Here is a 21,702-nt window from a genome sequence, read left to right on the forward strand (position 1 = left end):
CTTTTCAATATGTATATTATATTTTATAACTTAAAATGATTAAAAATAGAAGAAAATAATTGACTGCTGAAAAAGTCAATACAAAGGCAGCAACATAAAGTTGCAGAAATCTCCCATGTGGAAAAACGGTACTAAGATTTTTGTATTATACTTGTAGGTTTTAGGAAAAACTAATGGAAAGCTTTTTGTTAGTGCCATAGAGTTGATTCCAACTCCTAGCAACCTTGTGGACAGCAGAGCAGAACCCTGCCTGGTGTTTTGTGCCATCCTCTCACCTTCCAACACTGTATCAGACACGTCTGCCATGAGCAACCCTGCTGGTATTTGACAGACTGTCGGCATGGCTTTCAGCATCACAGCAACACACAGCCGCCACCGTATGACAGCCGCCAGGTGGGTGATGTGGTTCCCCGACCCGGGCCACAGCAGTGAGAGCGACGAATCTTAACCACTAGACCACCAGGGCTGGCTAATGGGAGGTACACAGGAAATAAAAACAAGAGGCAATTATTATCTCCAGGAAAAATAAAGGGTTAGAAGAGAAAGGGCATGTAATCATTGTACAATATTTAGCTAAGGAATGAAAATTATTTACATGGTTCTAATAACGTTAACACTAAATACTGGTTTAAACAAAAATTGAGACATTCTGTGGAAGAGTGGGGTCTCTCTGTCTCTTTATATATACATACGTATAAAGAGAAAAAGAGCGACTGGAGGGTCACGATGTAAGAAAATTAAATTCTTATCTTCCATGATAGACGTATAATAGATAACGCCTATAATTGATAACCCAATAAATAGCAGTATTAGTATGTTACTTAAAATATGGAGATAAATGCCAGAAAAGAGCCCGAAGTGGTAAATGCAGTTGCCTTGGTGGAGCAGGGCTCGGGTAGGAGAGGGGATGGTTGAAATTTTGTTTTAAATTTTATGCTAAAATTTAGCTTTTCACTGTATACATGCATTATTTTTGTCACAATAAAAATTAATTTTTAAATATCCTCTCCAGCCGCTGTGTGGACCACACACTGTAGGGAGGGAAATGGGAGGAGGGAACCCATACTCTCACTGTGAGATTTCACTTCACCAATAAAAATACATCATCTCTCATCTTTAGTTTTTGTTGTTGTTGTTACTGTACTTTGTAGCTTTGTTCCTCAGCCAGGAGATGGAAATTACAGAATGCATCAATCTGCTTTATTAGCAGGCGTGGTGTCTTGCTGCCCTGCTCAGATCTGGGACCTTGCCCTTCTTGTTCCATTCTCTGTTTCCCTTCTCTCCCGTCCAGCAAAGGTGCCTGCAACGTGAACAGGAGGAATTGAAATTCCAGGCCTGTCTCTCCTCAGTCCGGTCTGATTTTCAGAAATTGCAGTAAATCAGTGGCTCCGAAAATTGGCCTAGTTTTTTTTCTGGGGGTGTTGGTTGGGCTTGATGAGAAAGCAAAAACAAATGGAGTTTATAAATGTAACTAATCAGGAAGTTAAAAGAGGTTAAACCTAATGGATTAATCAAGTTCCTCTGGGATGTGGGAAGAGAGGGAGGGAGGGAGAAAGGAGGGATGGGGCCGGCTTTTGTCGGGGCTGATCTAACAAGCCCTTCACTGGAGTCAGCTCTCTGAGTGTCTGGGGATCTCTTTCTCTCTCTCTTTGTCCATCTTTTCTTGTTGGAGAATGCAGCCACCCATGGTAGCAGTCTGGTGCGCGGCGTGGAGAGAAGCGGGTACCAGCTGCTGGAAGACCTCAGCTCTGATTTCTGGCTCTGCCACTTACTAGGTGTGTGACCACGTTCTTGGAACTGGTGTTATGCTCATCTGTGAAATGGGGTGAGTATTCCACTTTTCTAGTATTACAAGGCTTGTAAAGGTCAACAGAGGTAGTGTAGTAAGAATGTCAGAGGCGGAGGTAGAGATGGAGATGGGATACTGGCCAGCATCCCCAAGGGCCTTGAGGAGGGAGGGGCGTGTCCGGGGCTCAGAGAGCAAAGGGGCACATGGTGTGGGAGGAAGGTGGTGGTCAGGGGCTGGAATATGAAAATCAGTGTTGATGACATTAAGGATTTTCATCTTTATCTTGAGAGCTGTGAGAAGACCTTGAACTCCTTCAAGGATGGCAGGGAAGTTTGAGATCATCAGAGTTAGGTTTTGAGATGATTCGTTCTACACGTCCCTTGCATCTCAGTGGCTCTCCAAGCTTTAGCTCTGGCCCAAGCCTTTTTCCTGAGTTTCACACTTGTGTATTCAGCTGTCTCCCAGACAACTCTCACGGTTAGTCCCCAGGCACTCAAACCCAGCATGTCCCAAGCTGAACTCTTTATCTTCCTCGCCAGATCTGACTCGCCTCCATCCCCCTCCCCCTCCCTGTGTCTCTGTAAAGGGAAGCTGCGGCAGAAATGGCCAGTTGCCTCCCAATCCCCATTCTCCCTTCTTCCTTAGTAAAAAGTCTTGAGCAGTCTCCCTAGCAAATCACTACATTGCCACACTTCCCAGCCTCCCCCACAGCTTCCAGGGAAGCTCTTTAAGGGGGCTCCATTTTGTACTCTCACTTGTTTTCCTTCGTATGCCCTGAAACACAGGAGTGATGGCTGGAACTCCTGCAGCTATTTTGGACCCTGAGGGTATAATGAATATGATAGGGGGGTGGAACAGATAGAAAGAACCAGGTTCTCTAAATATTGAAGAGCTGCCAAACAACCTTGGACTATCTACTTCTAGATGTCTTTCACCTCAGAAGAAAGATTCTTCTTTCTTGTGTAAGCCACTGTAATTTTGAGTTTCCTCCAAGCTGAACCTAATCCTAAATGATAGCTAGAATCCTGCGACTCCTCCTCTACATCTAATCTTATTCCAAGTCCGGCCTTCTGGCTATTTTTCCAATCCATCCCCTTTTCTTATTCTTATCTGAGCCACATCGGTTCTTACCAAATGACTCAACAGTTTCCTCACTGACTGCCTGTTCTAGCCTCTCACCAATGACACCCATGCCCAGAGAATTTCCAGCTTTCAGTTAAGTAGTCTTTCTGAAACTCAAAATGACTGTGTCACTTCTGTGCAACCATGGAATCATGGACCCTTAAAATATGGAGCTTGAAGGGCCCTTAGAGGTCATTTGATCTGGATTTCTGACTTGCTGGTTTGGCTTGATGAACAAGGAAAAGCAAATGGGGGTTTCCATGGGCCTCTTGCAATAATATATAAATGATTCTATACAGAAAAGGTAGAAACACACTTCTCTAGAGAAGAGCCAGAATTTTCAGCAGCTTCTCACAGGTGTTCACCAAAAGCTAAGAATCTCTGGTAAGTCAACCTTATTTTATACGTGGGGAAACTGAGGCCCAGAGAGGTTAAGTGACGTATCCATGATCACGTAGAGGTTCAGTGGTGGACTTAGAACACAACCCCATTCTTTCTTCTGCCAATGAGGGCTGCCAACCGGCAGTCAGTGAAGATGGTGAGGGCTCAGAGTTCTCTCCTTGGAGATCGGAAGTCTGTTTTCACTTAGATTACTCAGACCAGACCACACTGATGAGGACAGGGGTGTAATTCATACCAGTGAATACAAGGAGCCTTAACAGAGTTGTTAATTACATACACTTCTGTTTACAGGAGAATAATACTGTTAGCTCCATTAACCGCCATTATCAATGCGTGAGCTAATAATTTCAACATAATGAAACTAATATATTTCAGTGGAATGTAAGGAAATATTCCTCATCTGCTGCAAGTTGGATTATTCTGGGCTGGGAAGTCCTCGAGGCAGCCATAGTGATTGTTCTGATTTGCATCACATCTAATTGGCACAGTGCTTTACAGTTTATGTATCATTTTCACACTCCTTATTATTTTGTTTCGTTCATCCAAAAATTTGGAGAGGGAGTATGGCAAAGAAAACGGAGCATACTACTTAGGAATATTTTGGTTACAAACAACAGAAAATCCAACCTGAGCTGGCTTAAGGAAAAAAGAAATAGGGGAGGAGGGATAGGAAGATTGTTGGCTCACATTACTGAATTGTGGGATATTCTAGTTCAGGAAGGGTTTGATCCAGGGGTTCATGCTGTCATTATGGCTCTGGATTCATTTCTGGATGATTCTTTCTGCTGCCTTATTGGCTTTATCCTCAGGTTGACTCATAGTGGCCTCCTATTCTCATATCTTCACATCACAGTGCCCAAAAGGGAGACAGACGAGCTCTTCTGACAGGTCTTATGGAGGACAGAGCACTCGTCTGTCCTAGAAACCTCAGAAAACCTCTCCTCGTGTCTCATGGGGGTGAACAGGGTCAGGTGCCCATCCCTCCACCAATCACAGCAGATGATGGATATATGCACTGACTGGGTTAAGCCAATTAGGGCTCACTCGAGAGCTGAGGGCAGGATCAACCCCACTGGAAACAGAGCTGAAGATAGGGGTCGGGGGTAGGGTTATCCCCAGGAAAATGTGAGTGGGTGCTCTTGGTGAGAAAGGGGGAAGTGATCTGGAGAAACACCCCAAGGCATCCATTACAAGGTGGTCCAGAGTGGTTAAGAGGCACCTCCAAAGTCACACAGACTCTGACTCATGGGACCAAGACACAAAGTGAGGGGTTTTGTCTCACATCTTGTACCATAAACATCAGGCTTCTCGACACCGGAAGAATTTCCCCACTGCCCTGCAGAGTTATATACCAGCTCTGTTCCTAGGAAAACTCGAGACAATCATTCTGAGCCAGGAACTTCCCGTCCATGCCTGTTCAAAACACAGAGCCCAAACTCCAGATGATAAAGGAAGCGAGGCCGCCCCTGGCATTGTCCTGCTGCGTAGGAATTCCCTTTGACGTGGTCACAGGAAGTAGCCGGAGGGAAGCAAGTTTCAGTTATTTTTTTCACAACCCCACCCCTTTCTAAATCAAGTTGACAATGCTTAAGGTCGGCAAGGCAATTCCTCACGTGGCAAATCAAATCACTGTGACTGTCACCTCCCCATCACACTGCTTTGTCTAGAATTCCCATTTACTTTAATAAGTATTGCCTACTGTGACCGTGCCTGGAACTGGCCAACCATACGTCTAGCTATCTCTGAGGTCAGTCGCACTGGTAACTCTATTTAGAGTAACTCCTCTAACAGGAGGACACTGCGCCCCAGAGACCTATAGTAACTCCTCCAAAGTCACTCAGCTAGTAAGTGTGGAAGGCAGGATTTGAGTCCCAGTGTGTCACTCATTGCTATGCCCTTCCCCAGGCGCCCAATACAAGGACTCATCTTGGTTTCCTCTGGAAGCACGTGGAAGACGGCAGACCCCACGATTCTCTCCTGCCTGGATTCCACGTCAGCGCTCCCTTCCGTGCTGTCCATCACTCAGACCCAGGAAGAAAAGCCTTGATTGAAAGGCTTGTCCGACAATACAGCTTGAACGGGGCCACCTGCTCAGGATGCAGAAAGTACCAGCAGGAAACATCTGTCCCAGAAAAGCTGGTGCTTCTGTTGATGGAAACGGACAAACGGAAAAGCAGGCCTTGAGTCCAGGGAAACGCGGAGCTGGGGAGTTTCTGGTTTATCAGCCACACCCTGCGGAGCTGAAAGCAGGAGCAATGCGGTAGCGAGAAGTGTATCCCAGGCTGGCTGGGACCCTCTTGGTCATAGTAACCATCAGTCACTGATAAATATTGTCCCGTGAAGAAGCCTGGAGGAGCCCCTGGGGTGTTTTGCCAAATGGGTAACTGAATTCCACTGGGAGGGAGCAAGGGGTGCATTTTCACCTGTGCGTGCGCATGCGTGTGTGCATGTGTTTGTATGTTTGTATGTGTACACCGAATCATATCACTCCTCAGGAAAGACTGCTTGTTTCATGTAAGAATTTCTCACAAGATTCCCTGAAACCCTGACTGTCCCCCAGGGGACTTCAAATAGGATTTGGGTTACAAAATCAATTTGGCTTGATTTACCTACAGACTTTCAGTGATACACACATGGGGGGAACTTCGGCGTTCTTTCCTTCTTCCTTCCCTCTCTTCCTCTCTTTCTGTCCCACCTCCTTCGTCCCCTCCTTTCTTCCATCCTTTCATGTAACAAACTTTAATTAAGCATCTATTTTGGGCCAGATACTGTGCTGGGTGTTCGGAAGTCAGAGATGAGTAGGACGCAGTCTGGGGTGGGGATGGGTGGGCGTCTGTAGCCGTGGCTTTCAGACAGGACTGAGCCCCCCTCTCCGACAGGGGACACTGGGAAATGTCTGGAGGCATTTTGGGGGGAGGGGGCACTGCTGGCGTCTGGTGGGTGGAGGCCAGGGAAGCTGCTCAGCATCCTCCCATGCACAGGACAATCCCACAGTGAGGAATTATCTGGCCTGAAATGTCGATGGTGCTGAGGTTGAGAAATGTGAGCTATAATCTGATAAGAAGACTTGACACCCCCGCCTTCAGTCTTGGCTCTGCCTGCGGCTGTCAGAAGACCTCGAGCAAGTCCCTCAAACTCTTTGAGTCTCAGTTTTCCATCTGTCACAGGGGACAAAAATAGTTCCTCCTATGAGGAGTGAGGGGAGTTTGGGCATAAATCATGCTGGTTAGTACCTGGCACAAAGGGGATGCCCCAGAAACAGTAGCCACTTGGCTTCTCTAAGCCCAGGCTTCTCTGGTCTACAAGCTAGCAGAGAGTCCCGGTGAAGGTGAATTCCAAAGGTATCATTTATTCCGAGAGGAAGCCCAAAGGGTTCCCTTCGTGGCATCACGGCAACCTGTAGCGATCCACCAGTGTGTCCATTTAATGGTTTAGTGCCCCCGCCCCCCAGTGGACCATAAACTCTATCAGCGCAGGGTATGTCATCTGTTGCTCCTTTCTCTATTCCCAGCACCCAGCAGTGTTGGGCCAGATGGCATCTGTTCCATGACTGGAGCCAGACTGCCTGAGTTGAAATCCTGGCTTCTCCACTCGCTAGCTGTGTGACCTCGGGCAAGTTATTTAACCTTTCTGTGCCTTGTTTTCCTCCTCTCTAAAGGGTGCGGTGAGGATTAATTAGCTTGCTATATACGTCTAGGGTCTGGCGTCTGATTAGTGCTTATAAAGGTTAACTATTATTATTGCCATCATGACTTTGTTATTATTTTTAATGTGATTAGTGGCTGCTGCTCTGTCACGGGATGCCAGCACATGGGGGTGGACCTGCCTCTGCCCTTGGGGAGCACTTGTTTCTGTGAATCATTTGGAGAAAGATCCGAGTTTGCAGAGAAGCCGGCAGCTCATCTAAGCAGAAAAGTAGAAGCCGAAGTGATTTCTTGTGGGAGATTTTCGGGGCCCCCTGGGTCACCACGCAGCCATTCCCTCTCACCTGGAAGAAATGAGAATTGATTTGCAGCTTGTCCCGTCTGAAAAGGTCTGCTGGTCGCTGGAACTGGTGCATGTTGTCAACGATGCTTTTGGTCTTTGGTTCAGGGAGGAAGTGATTCACAGTTATTCCCTTTTCCAGGGAGCCAGGCAGACCAGGTGGAGACACAGAATGGGGTCCCAGAGGCCTGCCGGAATAGACTCCTCCCCTGAGCACAGGAAGAGAGGACAATCACGGGCTGATAAGAACTGATCAACGAGGAGACAGACCAATGAGAACCAAGTCGGGGGGCGGGGGGGCCGGGAATACAGTGCAAGGGATCAGAGAGGATCCCAGAGGTTTAGAGCCAAGAAGACAGATAGCAACAACAACAATGGCAACAATAATAATAACTACCACTAATTGAGTGCCTACTGTGTGCCAGGCACTTTATATACCTGAGCTCATTTAATGCTCATGTTGGCCCTATGAGGCAGTGTAACCCATGTGAGTCAGCGCACACCTGTGGGTGATAAAAAGAGCCACATATTCTGTATTCATTCATATGTTCATTCATTCATTCATGTATTCATTGAACAAATATTGACTGAGCACCCAGCTTATGGCAGGCACTGTTCTAGGCACTGGGGATACAGCAGAAAAGCAGACAGACCATCAAACCGTACTCCCCACCCTCATGGAGCTGACATTCTCGTGGGCTGAGGGTTAACTCACAATAACAAATACACAAGTGTATCTAGTATGTCAGACAGTGAGGAGTGCAAGACACATAAAGCGTGGGATGGGGGTGGTGAGCATGGGTTAGGGGGAGGTGACAATTTTAGGAAATGTGGTCAGGAAAAGCCTCTCTGAAAAGGTGGCATTTGCCGAAAAACGGTGAAAAGTGAGCCATATGCCTATTTTGGAGAAGAATATAACAGGTAGAGAGAACAGCATATGCAAAGGCCCTGAGGCAAGAGTAGGTCTGGTGTTTTTGGGGACCAGAAAGGAAGCCAGTGTCCAGGAGCAGAGTGAATGAGGACAGAGTCATGGAGGCGGGGGCAGGAAAGGCACAGGTGTTGGGTCTCGTGGGCCTCCTGGCCGTCCTAAGGAGCCTGGCTTGTATTCTGAATGAAATGGCGATCCATTGCAGAATCCAGAGCAGGGAAGTCATTCAGTCCTGACTTAGGTTTTAACAACTCCTCTGGCTGCAGTGTTGAGAACAGTCGGTGGGGGGCAGGGGAGGAAGCCGTGGGACCAGTCAGGAGGCTCCTGCAAGGATCTAGGTGAGAGATGATGGCAGCCCAGAACGAGTGGTAACAGTGGGGCTTGTGAGCAGTGATGCGACTCTACATTCAGCTTGATTGGCTGGAGTCCCATCCTACTTACGTGGGACAGCAAGCCCCCGCCCCACCCTTGTGTCCTCCGCTCTCGCCTATGCCCTCAAGCTGAGTGTGGATTCACTCACCACATGGCAGCAGCTGGTTCTGGCTCCACAGGGCCACAGCCACTGAAGCCCCTTGGAGTGGTGACACGGTCACCGCTGTGCTCGTGATGAGGACACCAAAGTCTATGCCAGGGAGTCACCTTCCGGTGCTCCCAAAGCTTCTGGTTTTGGGGATGCCAGGACGGTGCCGTGGCACCAGGAGGCGATTGTGAGGAGACAGGCCACTGGGCCTCACAGCTGTTCTGTTTGCGCCCCACATAGCACAGGCCGTCCTGAGTGTCGCCGTCAGCTTCGGGCCAGCACTTGATGTAGGAGCCCGTTCCAGACCTCAGGTTCAGTGGGGTCCAGACCCTTGGCCATCCCGTCTCTCTTCCTCCCCAGGTAACCTCATCCCGCTTCCCTGGCTGCAAACAAAACCAATGCCAGAGGACAGCCCTGAGAGAGAGAAAGAGAGAGAGACAGAGAGAGGGGTATGTGTGTGGGGAGATGAAGGAAGTAAGAATGTGCCCGCTCCTTATTGACGTGTTATCCCAGTTTGCCGGGTGAATCAATGGATGCTCAGAACGGTTAAGTGATTTTCCCAAGACCATCTCTTTTGCGTTAAAATCCCAAAGTACTCCCTTTTCCTCTCCAACATGAAGACCCCAGCCCCACAGCGCCCATTTTTACCAGATCCAAAATAAACGAAATGATTCATAAGGGGGCAGAATATTAAAAATTTGTATTTAAAACCTTTGACATACGGTGGCTGTATCTGTGGTAGCCATTCATTCAGTCACTCAGCAAACATTTACTGAGCACCTAATATATATCAGGCCAAGAAGCTCACTGTCTGTTGTGGGAGACGGATAAGTAAAGGGATCTGTTCTATTTCATGTCGGGTATTCGGAGAGAATTCTGGGCTATTCTTTAAGAGGAAGGAAAAGAGCCAGAACTGGGATTTAATCCTCGTCTCGCTGATGTGAGTGGAGGAAGCAACAGCAGAAAGTCACAGTTGCCGTGTCTGGCAAACGAAGGTTCAAATCCCACATTCATCAGTGACCAGCCGGGTGACCCATTTTCCCTCAAGTCCCTTTAGCACTGGACAGATGGGGCCAGTGTTGGGCGGAGGGTCAATACTCCATAGATGACAGCCGCTACTGCCGAGCGGGCAATGCAGCGTGAGCACGGAAACAAACTACAGAGCTCTGCCCGAGCCCCCTTCGCCTGCAGCATCGGTCTTGGGGGAGAAAGTTCAGAAGTATCTGTGGAGTGGTCCTCAGTCCCCAAAGAGTTGACAGCTCCTCAACTGCCTGCTCCTGTAATCTTTGCCAGAGAAAGTTTCTCCAAATGCAGACGTGTGAAACCTTCCATGATTGTTAAAGACTTTCCATTTCCCGCTTCCAACGTCGGTGTCTACAGACGGTGAAGTCTAATACTGTAGATACTTTTCCAGGTGATGAAAGGGATCATGTTTTCCAAAATAAAGAATGGAGATCCATGGTGGTGGGGGGGAGGGGCAGAGGGCCATGTCTTCTTGGTAAGATAGAATATCTGAAATCCTAGAAAACTGAGGGAAGGGCATTTTGTCACCAGCCTCATCTCCACTCACCGGACTGGAGCTGCCTGGAAGTTTGGGGATCCCGACCCATTGTCTCAACACACGGTAAACTCCCCGAGGTTGGGAACCACACCTTCGAAAACTTCTTTTCCCCATGGGACCTTGAAAATAGTCAGAAGCTTTATGCAGAGACAGACAGATTCCTGTTGATATTAACAGCTAATGTTCTACTGAGCGTTTGCCACATTCTGGGAACGAGAATGCGCTTGATAATCATCCTCTTAGTAAATCCTCGAAACAAAGAACCAAAGCCCAGATGGTAAGTGACATTATTATTTTTTAATTATTACTACCTTTTTTTTTCTTTTGGCTGAGGAAGATTTGCCCTGAGCTAACATCTGTTGCCAATTTTCCTCTATTTGTATGTGAGTCACCACCACAGCATGGCTGACAAGTTGTATAGGTCCGTGCCTGGGAACAGAACCCCGGCTGCTGAAGCAGAGTGTGCCAAACTTAACCACTAGGTGATGGGGCCAGCCACTATTACCGTATTATAGAAGATAAAATCGAGCCAATGAGACAGGGGGATTTGAACCTAGGTATGTGGGACTCCATTCTGCTGTTCTGACATTATGCTGACCTTGGAGTCAGTTAGGTTTGGGTTAGAGCTCAAGCCTTCTCTTACCAGCTGTATGACCTTGAGCAGGTCACCTAAACCTCCTGAGCCTTAGTCCCTCATCTGTAGAATATGGACAACAAAACTTCTCGTAGAATTGTTGTGAGATGGAAAAAGGAAATATGGAAAGTGCCTGGCATTGTGTCTGTCAAGAGTGGCCACTCTAAATTTCAAGATCTTTCCCAATGCTTAATACAAATTTATTGAAAGAAGGAAGATTTTCCCTCCTTCTCAGCACACAGAGGGTTAACACAGAACCTCAGGCTGTCAGCATTTCTCTGATCTTGGCACTAATTATGTACAGAAATCATTTTGCTTCTACTACGTATAATGAAAACAATTGTACAGAAATGGAATTTATCATGCTATGTGTTATGAGATCTTTTTTTTAAGACTACCTCAATTTCCCCCACTTTTCTTCATTTCCCCCTCTCCTTGCCAGATAATCAAATACAAAAGTTACATTAACCTCCCAACCACTTCAATTAAAATGCTCATCCAAAATTTGAAAACAATTAAAAAACCCATTATCTCAGATTTAACGTTCTCTGATTCCGTGTCTATTTTCTGCCACGGCGTAAACGGCAGGTAACATTATCACGGTAGGTGCCTTCCAGAAAGCAATGTCTCATTCTCTGCCAGTGGGTCCCGAGGCTGCTCTCCCAGCACAGGCCTTATTAAAAACTCGCAGGCCCCGGTGTACTTTTGTCATGTCCAAATGCATGGAAATAATTGATTGTTTTAAGGAGCTCTCCATCTGTCTCATTTTCTTCCATCTTTGTCTACTCAGTAGTGGGTTCCAGAGAGAGGAGAAGACAGACTCTACTCTCGGGAGGTCATGACCTCAAAGATGGCAGGGTCTCCGGCTTGGATCCGCTGCCCGGGGGCTCTGCGTTCTCTGATGAAATTAGAAATGGTTTTCCCGACCATGGCAGGAAGTCTGTTAGGTGCTATAGTGGCTGCAAAGAACACAAGACCCCTCGACTTAGCTCAACAGAAAAAAGGCTTCTCAGTCACTCCTTGTGACTGCACTTGGGGTCAACAAACGTGTATCGCGTAGCTGTTGTATACCAAGACACCATGCCAAACGGTGGAGATATAGTCTCCAAGATCCAGTAGAACCAATCAAAAAAACTCCTTGGATCAGACACATTCATCACTACTGGTGGGAATATAAATTTTTGCAACTTTCCTGCAGTGTCATTTAACAATACATTATCAAAAGATTTAAGAGACATGCATGCCCCTTCACCCAGCAATCAGCCTTCTAATAATTTATTATAAGGGGACAATCACTTATGTGTGTAATGATTTAGCTACAGCTGTATTCTTTGCAACATTATCTATAAAAGCGATGGGAAAAAGAACCCTTGAAAAACCTAATTTTCTACAGACAAGGAATTGCATAAATTAATGATGGCATATCCTTAGAATGGAATACTATGAAATCATTTAAAAGAGTGTTAGAGAAGAATACGTATTGCGAAAAGTCCATGATACATCGTTAAGAGAAAGAGCTCAAAAGAATATCAAATAGTATGACCTCAGTTTTACAAAAAAAAAGTATGGCTATGACTGCAGGGAAAAAAGACTGGAAGGAAATGTGCTACTTTGAGAAGATGAGACCTGGGGTTATTTTTGTAGTTTTCTCTGAGCTTTTTCTGTTCCAATTTTTTCCCCGGTGATAATATATTACTTTTTCTGTTCAGAAAAGAAAAAATCATTTCCAAAAGGGATACCTGTGAATTGTTGCCCCAAATGGAATTATTTAATTTGGGAGTTAAAGCAGGTTTAGGAACCATCTCGATTCTCTCCTGGCATGGCCTCTTTCCTCTGTACATCCACTCTGTGCTGTCTCCACTCACTGTGACTTCTGCTTACTCACGGTTCTGCTTCCTCAAAACGTTTTCCTACTCCTCCCTGGGCAGAAGTCAAGCTCATGACCTTGCTACTTCAATGCCAACATCCGACTACGGCAGTCTCTGGGTACACCTTTAGTCCAAATTTCCAGAAGAGACTATATCACTACACACTTACAAGAATGGCTAAAATTCAGAAGACTGACCTTACCAAGGGTTGGCAAAGAGTGAAGGAATTGCAACTCTTATGTGCTGCTGGTGGGAATGGAATATTGTACAATTATTTTGGAAACCAGTTTGGCATTTCTTAAAAAAGTAAACGTGTAGCATACAATTAAACTATTCCACTTTTAGGTAGTATTGTCTGAGAGCAATGAAAGCATATGTCCATATAAAGATTTGCACGCAATGCTCAAAGCAGCCTTATTTGGAATAGCCCCAAACTGGAAATAACCCAAAATGTACATCAAAGGTGAGTGGATACGCAAATTGGGATATCCATACGATGGAATACTACTTAACAGTAGAAAGGAATGAACTGTGGATAAGCGTAACAGAGATCAATCTCGAAATAATTATGCTGAGTGAGAGAAGCAAGACAAAAAAAAGGTGTATACTGTGTGAGTCAATTTATATAAAATTCTAGAAAAGGATTGTTTATTTTTAGTGACAGGAAGCAGATGAGTGATTGCCCGAGGCATGGCATGGGAGGGAAGGCTGACGAGAGGCAGGGAGAAACTTGAGGGGTGATGGATATGCTCTTAGCCCAATTGTGGTAATGATTTCACAGGTGTAAAAATACGTCAAAACATCAAACTGTACTTCTTAAATCTGTGCTGTTTATTGCATATTATACCTCAATAAAACTGTTAAAAAAAAGTGAAAAAGTTTGAATACACAGACTGTAAAAAATTGAACAGTTAGGGAGCAATTCTGGCTGCAAACATGTCTGAAAAAAAGAGCTTAAATGGTCTCTTCTTTGAGCAACTCCTCTTTCTCTGACCGTGTGGCCTGTCCCAGAGGGGCTCTCCTCGTGTGGTCAGTGGGGCTGCCGTGACTCCTGGATTCCATCCTTCCGTAATTAGATCCAGAGAAAAGAAATCAGCATCTTTTCCCTAATGCTGCTCACCAAATCTGAAATCACTCTAATTGGACCAGCCTAGGTCACATGTCCGTGAATGCACCAATCACTGCATCCAGGGGACAGTCCCCAGTGATGCTCTGAATATCTCAGTCCTGGGTCACCTGGACTGAGAGCAGGAAAGGAACAGATTTCTAAAAAAATCAGGACCATAGTCACCAAATGAGTAATGGATAGTGTGGCCACCATGAGAACGCACCTCTCAGATCTCTCAGATGCAGGAAGCGTGATGGATGGTGCTGTGCTCCGAAATCAATCGCCGTGTTTATGCAGAGGTCATGCTTCCCTTGGGCTGCCCCCAGCCAGTGGCTAAGCTCTTAAGGGGTACTAAGGCAGGCCCATTCCTGGGAGACACAGGACTCCCCTGACAGGTGACTTTGGCTCAAGGACTCCCTAGTGGCCCTGCTGAATGGCTTTGCATTGCAGTCTAAGATGCTTCCATCCACCCTTCTTTCTTTCCTTCTCTCTATCCTCCACTGGGGACCAGACCTGCATCAAGGTGGCGGCTCTCCCAGCCTCTCCCGGCTCCCTCTCCGTCTCTCACAGGCATTTCTCATAATACGTCTCTTGCGTGTTTAACCCAATTTTAGCATCTGCTTCTTGGAAGACTCAGATAAACACAGATGCCAGGGAGGCAACTCACAAATCTCTACCTTTAATCAAAAGTTCTAGGGTTTGCCAAATAAGTGCTCATGCCATATCGTGTTTGACTGGTGGCATTGGTTAGAGAGACGCAAAAGCCTTGAAGTTGACATAACAATATTGACTTATCGGTTGATAAACCTGCCTCCTATTTGCCAAGCACTCAGTGATTCACAAAGCCCTTTAAGGTACACGACGTCATCTGATCTTCACAAAAATGCAGTGAGGCGGGTGGAGGTCTTTAATGTTGGTCATAAGGAGACTGATATTCAGTGAGGTTAAAATGAATTGTTTAAAGTCCCATAGATTCATGTCACTGCTGTGCCTAAAAAATTTTCAGTGGCTCCTCATTGCCTTCAAGATAAAGACAACCTATTAATTTGATGCAAAACGGCCCTATGATCTGTTACTAGACATACTGAGCTGTATTCAGTGTTCCAATAAGACCTCCTGGCCTTGGCATATGCTGTTCCCTGAAACATCCTTTCCATACCCTATTCTGGTATCAACTGCTCATCCTTCCACTCTCTTCCAATAAGAAGCTATTGTTTAAGACTGGGTCACGTGTTCCTTTGGGCCTCCCAGCTCCCTGTACTTATCCACTTCATAGCACGTTGCAAAGTCTATTGTAATATATACTAGTATTGCTTGTCCTCACAGCTCCACTAAGCAGGAATGATTGTCATCAGTTCACCGATGAAGAGTCAGAATCAGGAAAGTGGCGTGTATTAGGGCTCTCCAGAGAAACGGAATCAATATTCTCTATCTGTCTGTCTGTCTATCTATCTATCTAACTATCATCTATCTATCCATCTATCATCTATCTATCCATTATCTATCTATCATCTATCTATCTACCTATCTATATTACGTAAGGAACTGGCTCATCCAATTATGGAGGCTGAGAAGTCCCAAGATCTGCAGTTGGCAAGCTGGAGACCCAAGAGGGCCAATGTGTAGTTCCAGTCTGAGTCTAAGGGCTGAGAACCAGGAGACACAACAGCCCCAAAGTTGTTGTACTTGAGACTCAAGAAGAGCTGATATTTCAGTCCAAGTTCGAAGGCTGGGAAAGACCAGTATCCCAGCTCAAACAGAGAGTTAGGAGAAGTTCCCTCCCACTCAACCTTTTATTTTACGCAGGTCTTCAGTCGATTGGACGAGGCCTCCCCACGTGAGGGATGGCCATCTGCTAACTGGGTCTGCCGCTTCAGATGTCAACCTCATCCAGAAACACCCTCACAGACACACCTGGAACTCTGTTTGGTGAAATGTCTAGGCAGCCTGTGGCCCAGTCAGGTTGACACCTAAAATTAACCACCACATGCAGTAATTGCCCAAGGTTGCATGACAGTGACTGTGACAGAGCTGGAGTACCAACTCTGCCTCCAAGACTTTTTTAACATGTTGCTGTCCCTATGGACAAGACAGCCATGGGGTGGTGACACCTGCATGATCCATCTGGGGTTCCTGCATTTCTTGAGGACATACTAGGTACCAGGCTCTAAGCATGGCCTTCTACTTATATCCCCATGACCTTGGACTGTCATTGTCTCCAGATGCCCAGATACTTGTTGAATGAATTAATCCCATTTGCCAGAGAGGAGAAATCACTTATTGTGGGATTCCAACCCAGGACTGTGCTCCTTACCTTGCACCATCCTTCTTGAAAAGGAGGGCTCGATGTCCTACTTCCCAGAAACACGCGCTCCTGGAGGGTGACTTTGGCCCTCCAGGGGGCCGAAGACTGGGCAGCGCCTGTGAGCAGGTCCAGGAACTTAGTGTCTCAGCTACCCCAGCCGCATGCCTGGCAAAGAGGCCTCATCCCCTTGCCAGAACAGCTTTCCCAGCTCTCCGCGGCACTGACGAACATGCAGATGAGCAGACCCTGGGTGCGGGAGCCCCGCCACGCACCTTGCAGGTCGCCTGGCATCTGATCTTGTCTTTTCTTTTCAGTTTCCCTCAGATGCACAGGGATTTGCCGGGTCTGCCAAGTGGTGGCTTGGTTGAGGGGACTTGTATTTTTTTTTTCTCTTTTCTCTCTTTAAGTCTCAGCAGCAGCTGCTCCCCCATCCATGGAAGGTTCTGGGTGTCTCAGACAGGCATCAGTATTGACAGAAGAGGCCCCATGGCCCAGCAGGGATGGTTTCAGAAGAGGAGCTGAGCAAGCTCGTTAGGATGGCTTCCCGGCACCCTTGGCGCCCCAATTACTTGTCTTAGAGCAACACGAATATGGATCAATGAGTGGAAGGGGGCTCATCTGGATGAGGTTTGGTTATTTTTCTTTAACACAGAGGCAGTATAGAGTAGGATTTTAAGGTCACTGGTTTTGCAGTCAGAGAGACCTGGCTTCCAATCCCATCTCGGCCCTTTGCTACCCATGTGACCTTGGGAAAGAAAGGGCATTTACCACCTGAACCTCAGTTTCCTTATCTGTAAAATAGGCATCATGATAATAAACACTTTAAAGGTGTGCTGTTAGGATCACACGACTTCAGGTGCATTTAGCACAGGGCCTGTCACACCATAAGTATGCAATATATGTAGCAGCCTGGTGTCCCCTCCAGATATGGTCACATCCCAAGGAATTGGCCTCTTTCCTAAGAGTGAGGAAACCTTCCCGAAAAGTCCTTCATGGTTCATTGACCAGAACCCAGGTCACATGCTCACTCCTAAACCAGTCACTTGCTAGGGAAATAGAACTTCTATTATTGGCCTAGACCCGTGGTTCATTAGCCAGAATTAGGTCGCATGACCATGCTTGATTGGCATCCAGTCAAAGGTTACCAAGCATGCAAAGAAGCAGGAAAACACAGCTCATAATGAAGAGAAAGACCAACCCATTGAAACCGACCCAGAACAGACACAGTTGTTAGAATTAGCTAATGAGGACATTAAAACAGTTACTCTCACTACACTCCCTAAGTATAAACTGTCAGGTAGAGATATGGAAGACATAAAAAAGACCCACATTGAACTTCTGGAGATGAAAACTACAATGTGTGAGATGGAAAATACACTGAATGGGATTAGCTGCAGATTAGATATTGCAGAAGAAAAGATTAGTGAAGTTGAAGACATGGCAATAGAAGCTATCCAAAGTTTAACACACAGAGGGAAAAGAATTAAAAATAAACAAACAGAGCATCAGTGAGTCTTGGGAGAACTTCAAACAGCCTAATACATGTTTAACAGGAGTTCCCGAGGGAGAGGAGAGAAAGGTGGGATTGAAAAATATTTGAAGAAAGAATGGCTGAAGAATGCTGCCAAAGGGCAGCAGAGCATGTTGGAAGATTCCTGTGGCCAGTGTCCTGGGGAAGGCAGCAGGGTGGAAGAAGCTGGAGCTTTTTCCAACTGGATGAAAAGCTTGGCATCAGGTCGATCCTAGTTCGAGCCCTGGCTGTGCCACCTTCCATCTGTGTGAACCTGGGCACGTTATTCACCTGCTCTGAGCTTTACGCTGAATCCAGATTCACCAAGTAACCTACCTCTCAGGGTGACTGAGACGCTCACAGGAGATGCTGTTTGTAATGCCCTTGGCACAGTGCCTGGCACATGGCGAGCCCATAGGGCGGGTCTGCTGTTATCTTTATCAGAGTCTTTCCAGCTCTGGGCTTCTGTGGTTTGCAGAGATTACAATGTTGACCCTTTGGTTCATTTAATCCTAACTAACATTTATTGGGTGCTTATGATATCCCAGGTTCTGTGCTAATTGTTTTATTTTATTTAACTTATTAACCCCAATCTCTGAAGAATATATATTTTTTACACCCCTCCCCAGTTTATAGATGAGAAAACTGAGGCACAAAGGGTTACGTATCTTGCCTAACGCCACAGCTGGGGAAGATAGTGCTCGGATTGGAGCACTGAATTCGGATAATTCCTGAGAGGCTCTGATCATATCTTGTCCAGCCTCCTTGTTTTGTAGTTCATGAAACTGAGGCCAGAACGGCCAAGAGTCTTGCCAGAGGTTGCACAGCAAGTCAGCAGCTGAGTCAGGGCTAGAAAGTGATGCCCAGCCCAGAGCTGTTTTCATTCCCCCATGGCCCCTCTCTAAGAGCACTAAGATTTTCAAGGCTTTTTAGTCAATGTATTTGTACACATTTGCAACAAATTTCCTGAGCTCAGACAGACCTGGGCCCTGGGCAAAGCCTCTTAGCTTTTCTCCTCTCTTTATCTGCCAGTGCAGGTGAGCAGCTCACTGAAGTCTTGTCTTCACCAGCTCCCAAGAGCCGTGATGGAATAATTCATGCAAACATCTTACTTTCAAGGCCACTTACATTCAAAAGAGCTGCTGGGAGTGGACACTGCTTAACCCAAAGCCACAAATTCCTGACAGCAGGATTTGGGACATCTGTGCTAGAGGTCTTCATGGTGGGGGTGAAATCGCACTGGCACCCATCATCACACTAATTATTTATTCTCTCTTGCTTTATTCATTCACTTATTTGGTCAACTTACGGGCACTTACAAGGGCCAGGGAGTTAGTTTGCACTTAGCAATACAGAAGAAAAGATGGGGAAGGCATTGTTCCTGCCTTTGTGGAAGGCAGAGAAGGGAACAGATGACCACAGTTGTGATGGGAAGTGTTACAGCATTGGCGTGGAATGCATACCTCTTTGCCTGTGTTCATCAGGGCGGGCTTCCTGGAGAAGGTGGCGTGAGTTGAGTTTTGAAGGACTGTTACAATGTCACCTCTTCCCACTAGAAGATGAGCCTCATGAGAGAAGAGACTCTTTCACTTCTGCTGCATCCCCAGCACTCGGAACAATGCCCAGCACTGTAAGTGCTCAATAAATATTTGTCAAATGAATGCATAGAAAAATCAAGATCCAGGAAGGGATTCTAGGCAGAAGGAACAGCATGTGCAAAGGCATGGGGGTGTAAAAGGACACAACACATTTGGGAATGACAGGAAGCTCACTGTGGCTTTGGCATAGGGTGCATGGGGTGGGGAATGGTTGAAGCAAGGCAGAGGATCAGAACAACAAGGTCCATGAACCCATAGGCTGAATTTGAACCTGAGTACGAACTTGACCCAGAAGGCAATGGGAAGATATTGATGGGTTTGAAGCAGGGAGGTGACATGATCAGCTTTGTGCTCTAGAAAGATCATCCTGTCTGTTGCGTCGACAAGTAAGTGGGGGTGAGGGAGAGACGGGGGGTAGGGCTGGAAGCCCAGAGCAGCATCTGTTCAACCAGTCTGCGCAAAGAACCCCAGTGAGAAAGCCAGGCTTGACTGAGAGGGCACAGGATGTGGTGGCCATCAAGGCTGGAGGGAGAGCTGGTCTCTGCTTCACCTTCCCCAGCCTCCTGCTGGAAGGCATGTGGTCATGCGGAAAGCCCATTACCATCCCACCAGGGGAAGCCTCCCCTTGTTAAAATTCTGGGCCACGGTGTCTTGTATTAAAGCTGATATTAAGCCATAAAATATAATATGTTATGACACCATAAACTGCAGTGTAATTGCTATAAAACCGTAAAATGTAATGTAACAGGCGCAGTGTCCATTACGCCGCTTCATAGTCTAGAACAGTTAGCTTCCACTCTGCTTTTAGACAAACAAACAATTCCTACGCATCGCTCCCTCTGGGAAAAGGAGCGGGAGAATCAACCCAGATGCACACGAATTTTAGCACAAAGGCCAAGGGAGGACGCAGTGTGGTGTGGAGGAAGGTCCCCAGGCTTTGTAGTTGGACAGAACCTACATTCCAATTCTGTTCAACAACGTCTGGATCAGGATCCCAAAAAGCAGAGCCAAAGATGAGGATTCAGGCTAATTTTCTCCTGACATCACGTTTGCCCAGCTCCTTCCTCGGCCCTAATCTGCTTCTCCTGAAGGTAACTGGTGGGCTGTTACATCTCACATCAGTCTGCCATTGCCCCCAGAATCTCCCCCGGGAAGGGATGGAACCTTCCAGCCATCTTTGAGCAGGGCGTGCGGGCGTGAGCTGTTAGCAGCCAACATTTGCAGCAGCCGGGGATGGGTGCCCTGGTAAAGCGATGTGCGTGGGAACGAAGGCGGCACCGATGGCATCAACGACAAATGATTGACAATTTGTAGTTACGTCGCTGTGACTAAAAGACTTCCCCCTCGAAACCTCAATTTCCTCTTTATAAAATGCGGATAGTGTTGCCTATATTGTAAAGTGCTCGTGCAAATTAAATCAGATCAGAAGGAGACTTGCATAGCTCCAGGCCTATAGAAAACACTTTAATGTACAGATATTCACTCATGAATATATCCACACACTCAGCGTCATGGGTGGTATGTGGACTCAATGTATTTAAAAATTATGTAGCACAGACACTATGAGAAACACCAACCCATGCGTGTTTGCAGAGGTAAGCATGTGTATAGAAATGAATATAAATCTACATATGCGTATAGAAACAATATGGAATACATAATAAAGCTGTGCTAACAAAGGGGGTGCTTAATAATGTAACTCAAAGCAGAGAAAGAGACGGGGCTTCTCTCGATGATTACGCTGAGGGGGATTCAACGTGGCTGCACCGTGGGCTCAATTACCTTGTACCTGCTCTGTCCTGAAGCCGAGCTACAGCAAAGGTGTCTTCCTGGTGAGTCACAGGGGCCTGCGCTGGACGGCAGAGGCGCCTGCAGGCATGTGATGAGGGGATGGACAGGGTACCAGTGTCATCTGCTACAGGAAGGAGAGAGAAGGCTCCAAGGGGGTGATGGAGAGCTCTGTGAGTCTAGACGGAAGATCCCACACCCATTAGAGAGCTGGGGAATGAACTAAGTAGGGGGAGTAGCCACTGCCATCTCCCCAGCCTTGAGGGACTCCCGACAGATGGAAGAGTATGGCTGAAACATAAGGAAAAGGACCATTATGTCCGTTAGTTTGGACTCAGCATAGGCGTGTGACTAGCCCATGGGAAGACGTTTTGATTCTGTAGTGTGGATCCCTCCCCTCCGCCCTTGATAGTGTGATACGATTCTACCTCTTAGGATTAGATTCAGCTGCAAGTAACAGAGACACAAAAATATTGGCTGGCACAAGATAGATGTTTATTCTCTTTCACAAAAGAGAAGCCCAGAGGAAGATCAGTCCAAACCCAAAGTTCTGCAGGGGCCAGAAAGTAATGTTAAACGAGGGAA

At 46.6% G+C, this 21,702-nt stretch overlaps 1 long non-coding RNA gene across 1 annotated transcript; it reads left to right on the top strand.

The window, feature by feature from the left end:
* The first annotated feature begins 1,262 nt into the window (after positions 1-1,262).
* LOC138925333 (uncharacterized) lies at positions 1,263-11,477 on the top strand. The gene is made up of 2 exons (XR_011441334.1): positions 1,263-1,825; positions 5,219-11,477. It is a non-coding gene; the product is annotated as an uncharacterized lncRNA (long non-coding RNA).
* Positions 11,478-21,702: the final 10,225 nt, after the last annotated feature.

Source organism: Equus caballus, chromosome 8, assembly GCF_041296265.1.
Source record: "Equus caballus isolate H_3958 breed thoroughbred chromosome 8, TB-T2T, whole genome shotgun sequence".
Classification (NCBI taxonomy): domain Eukaryota; kingdom Metazoa; phylum Chordata; class Mammalia; order Perissodactyla; family Equidae; genus Equus; species Equus caballus.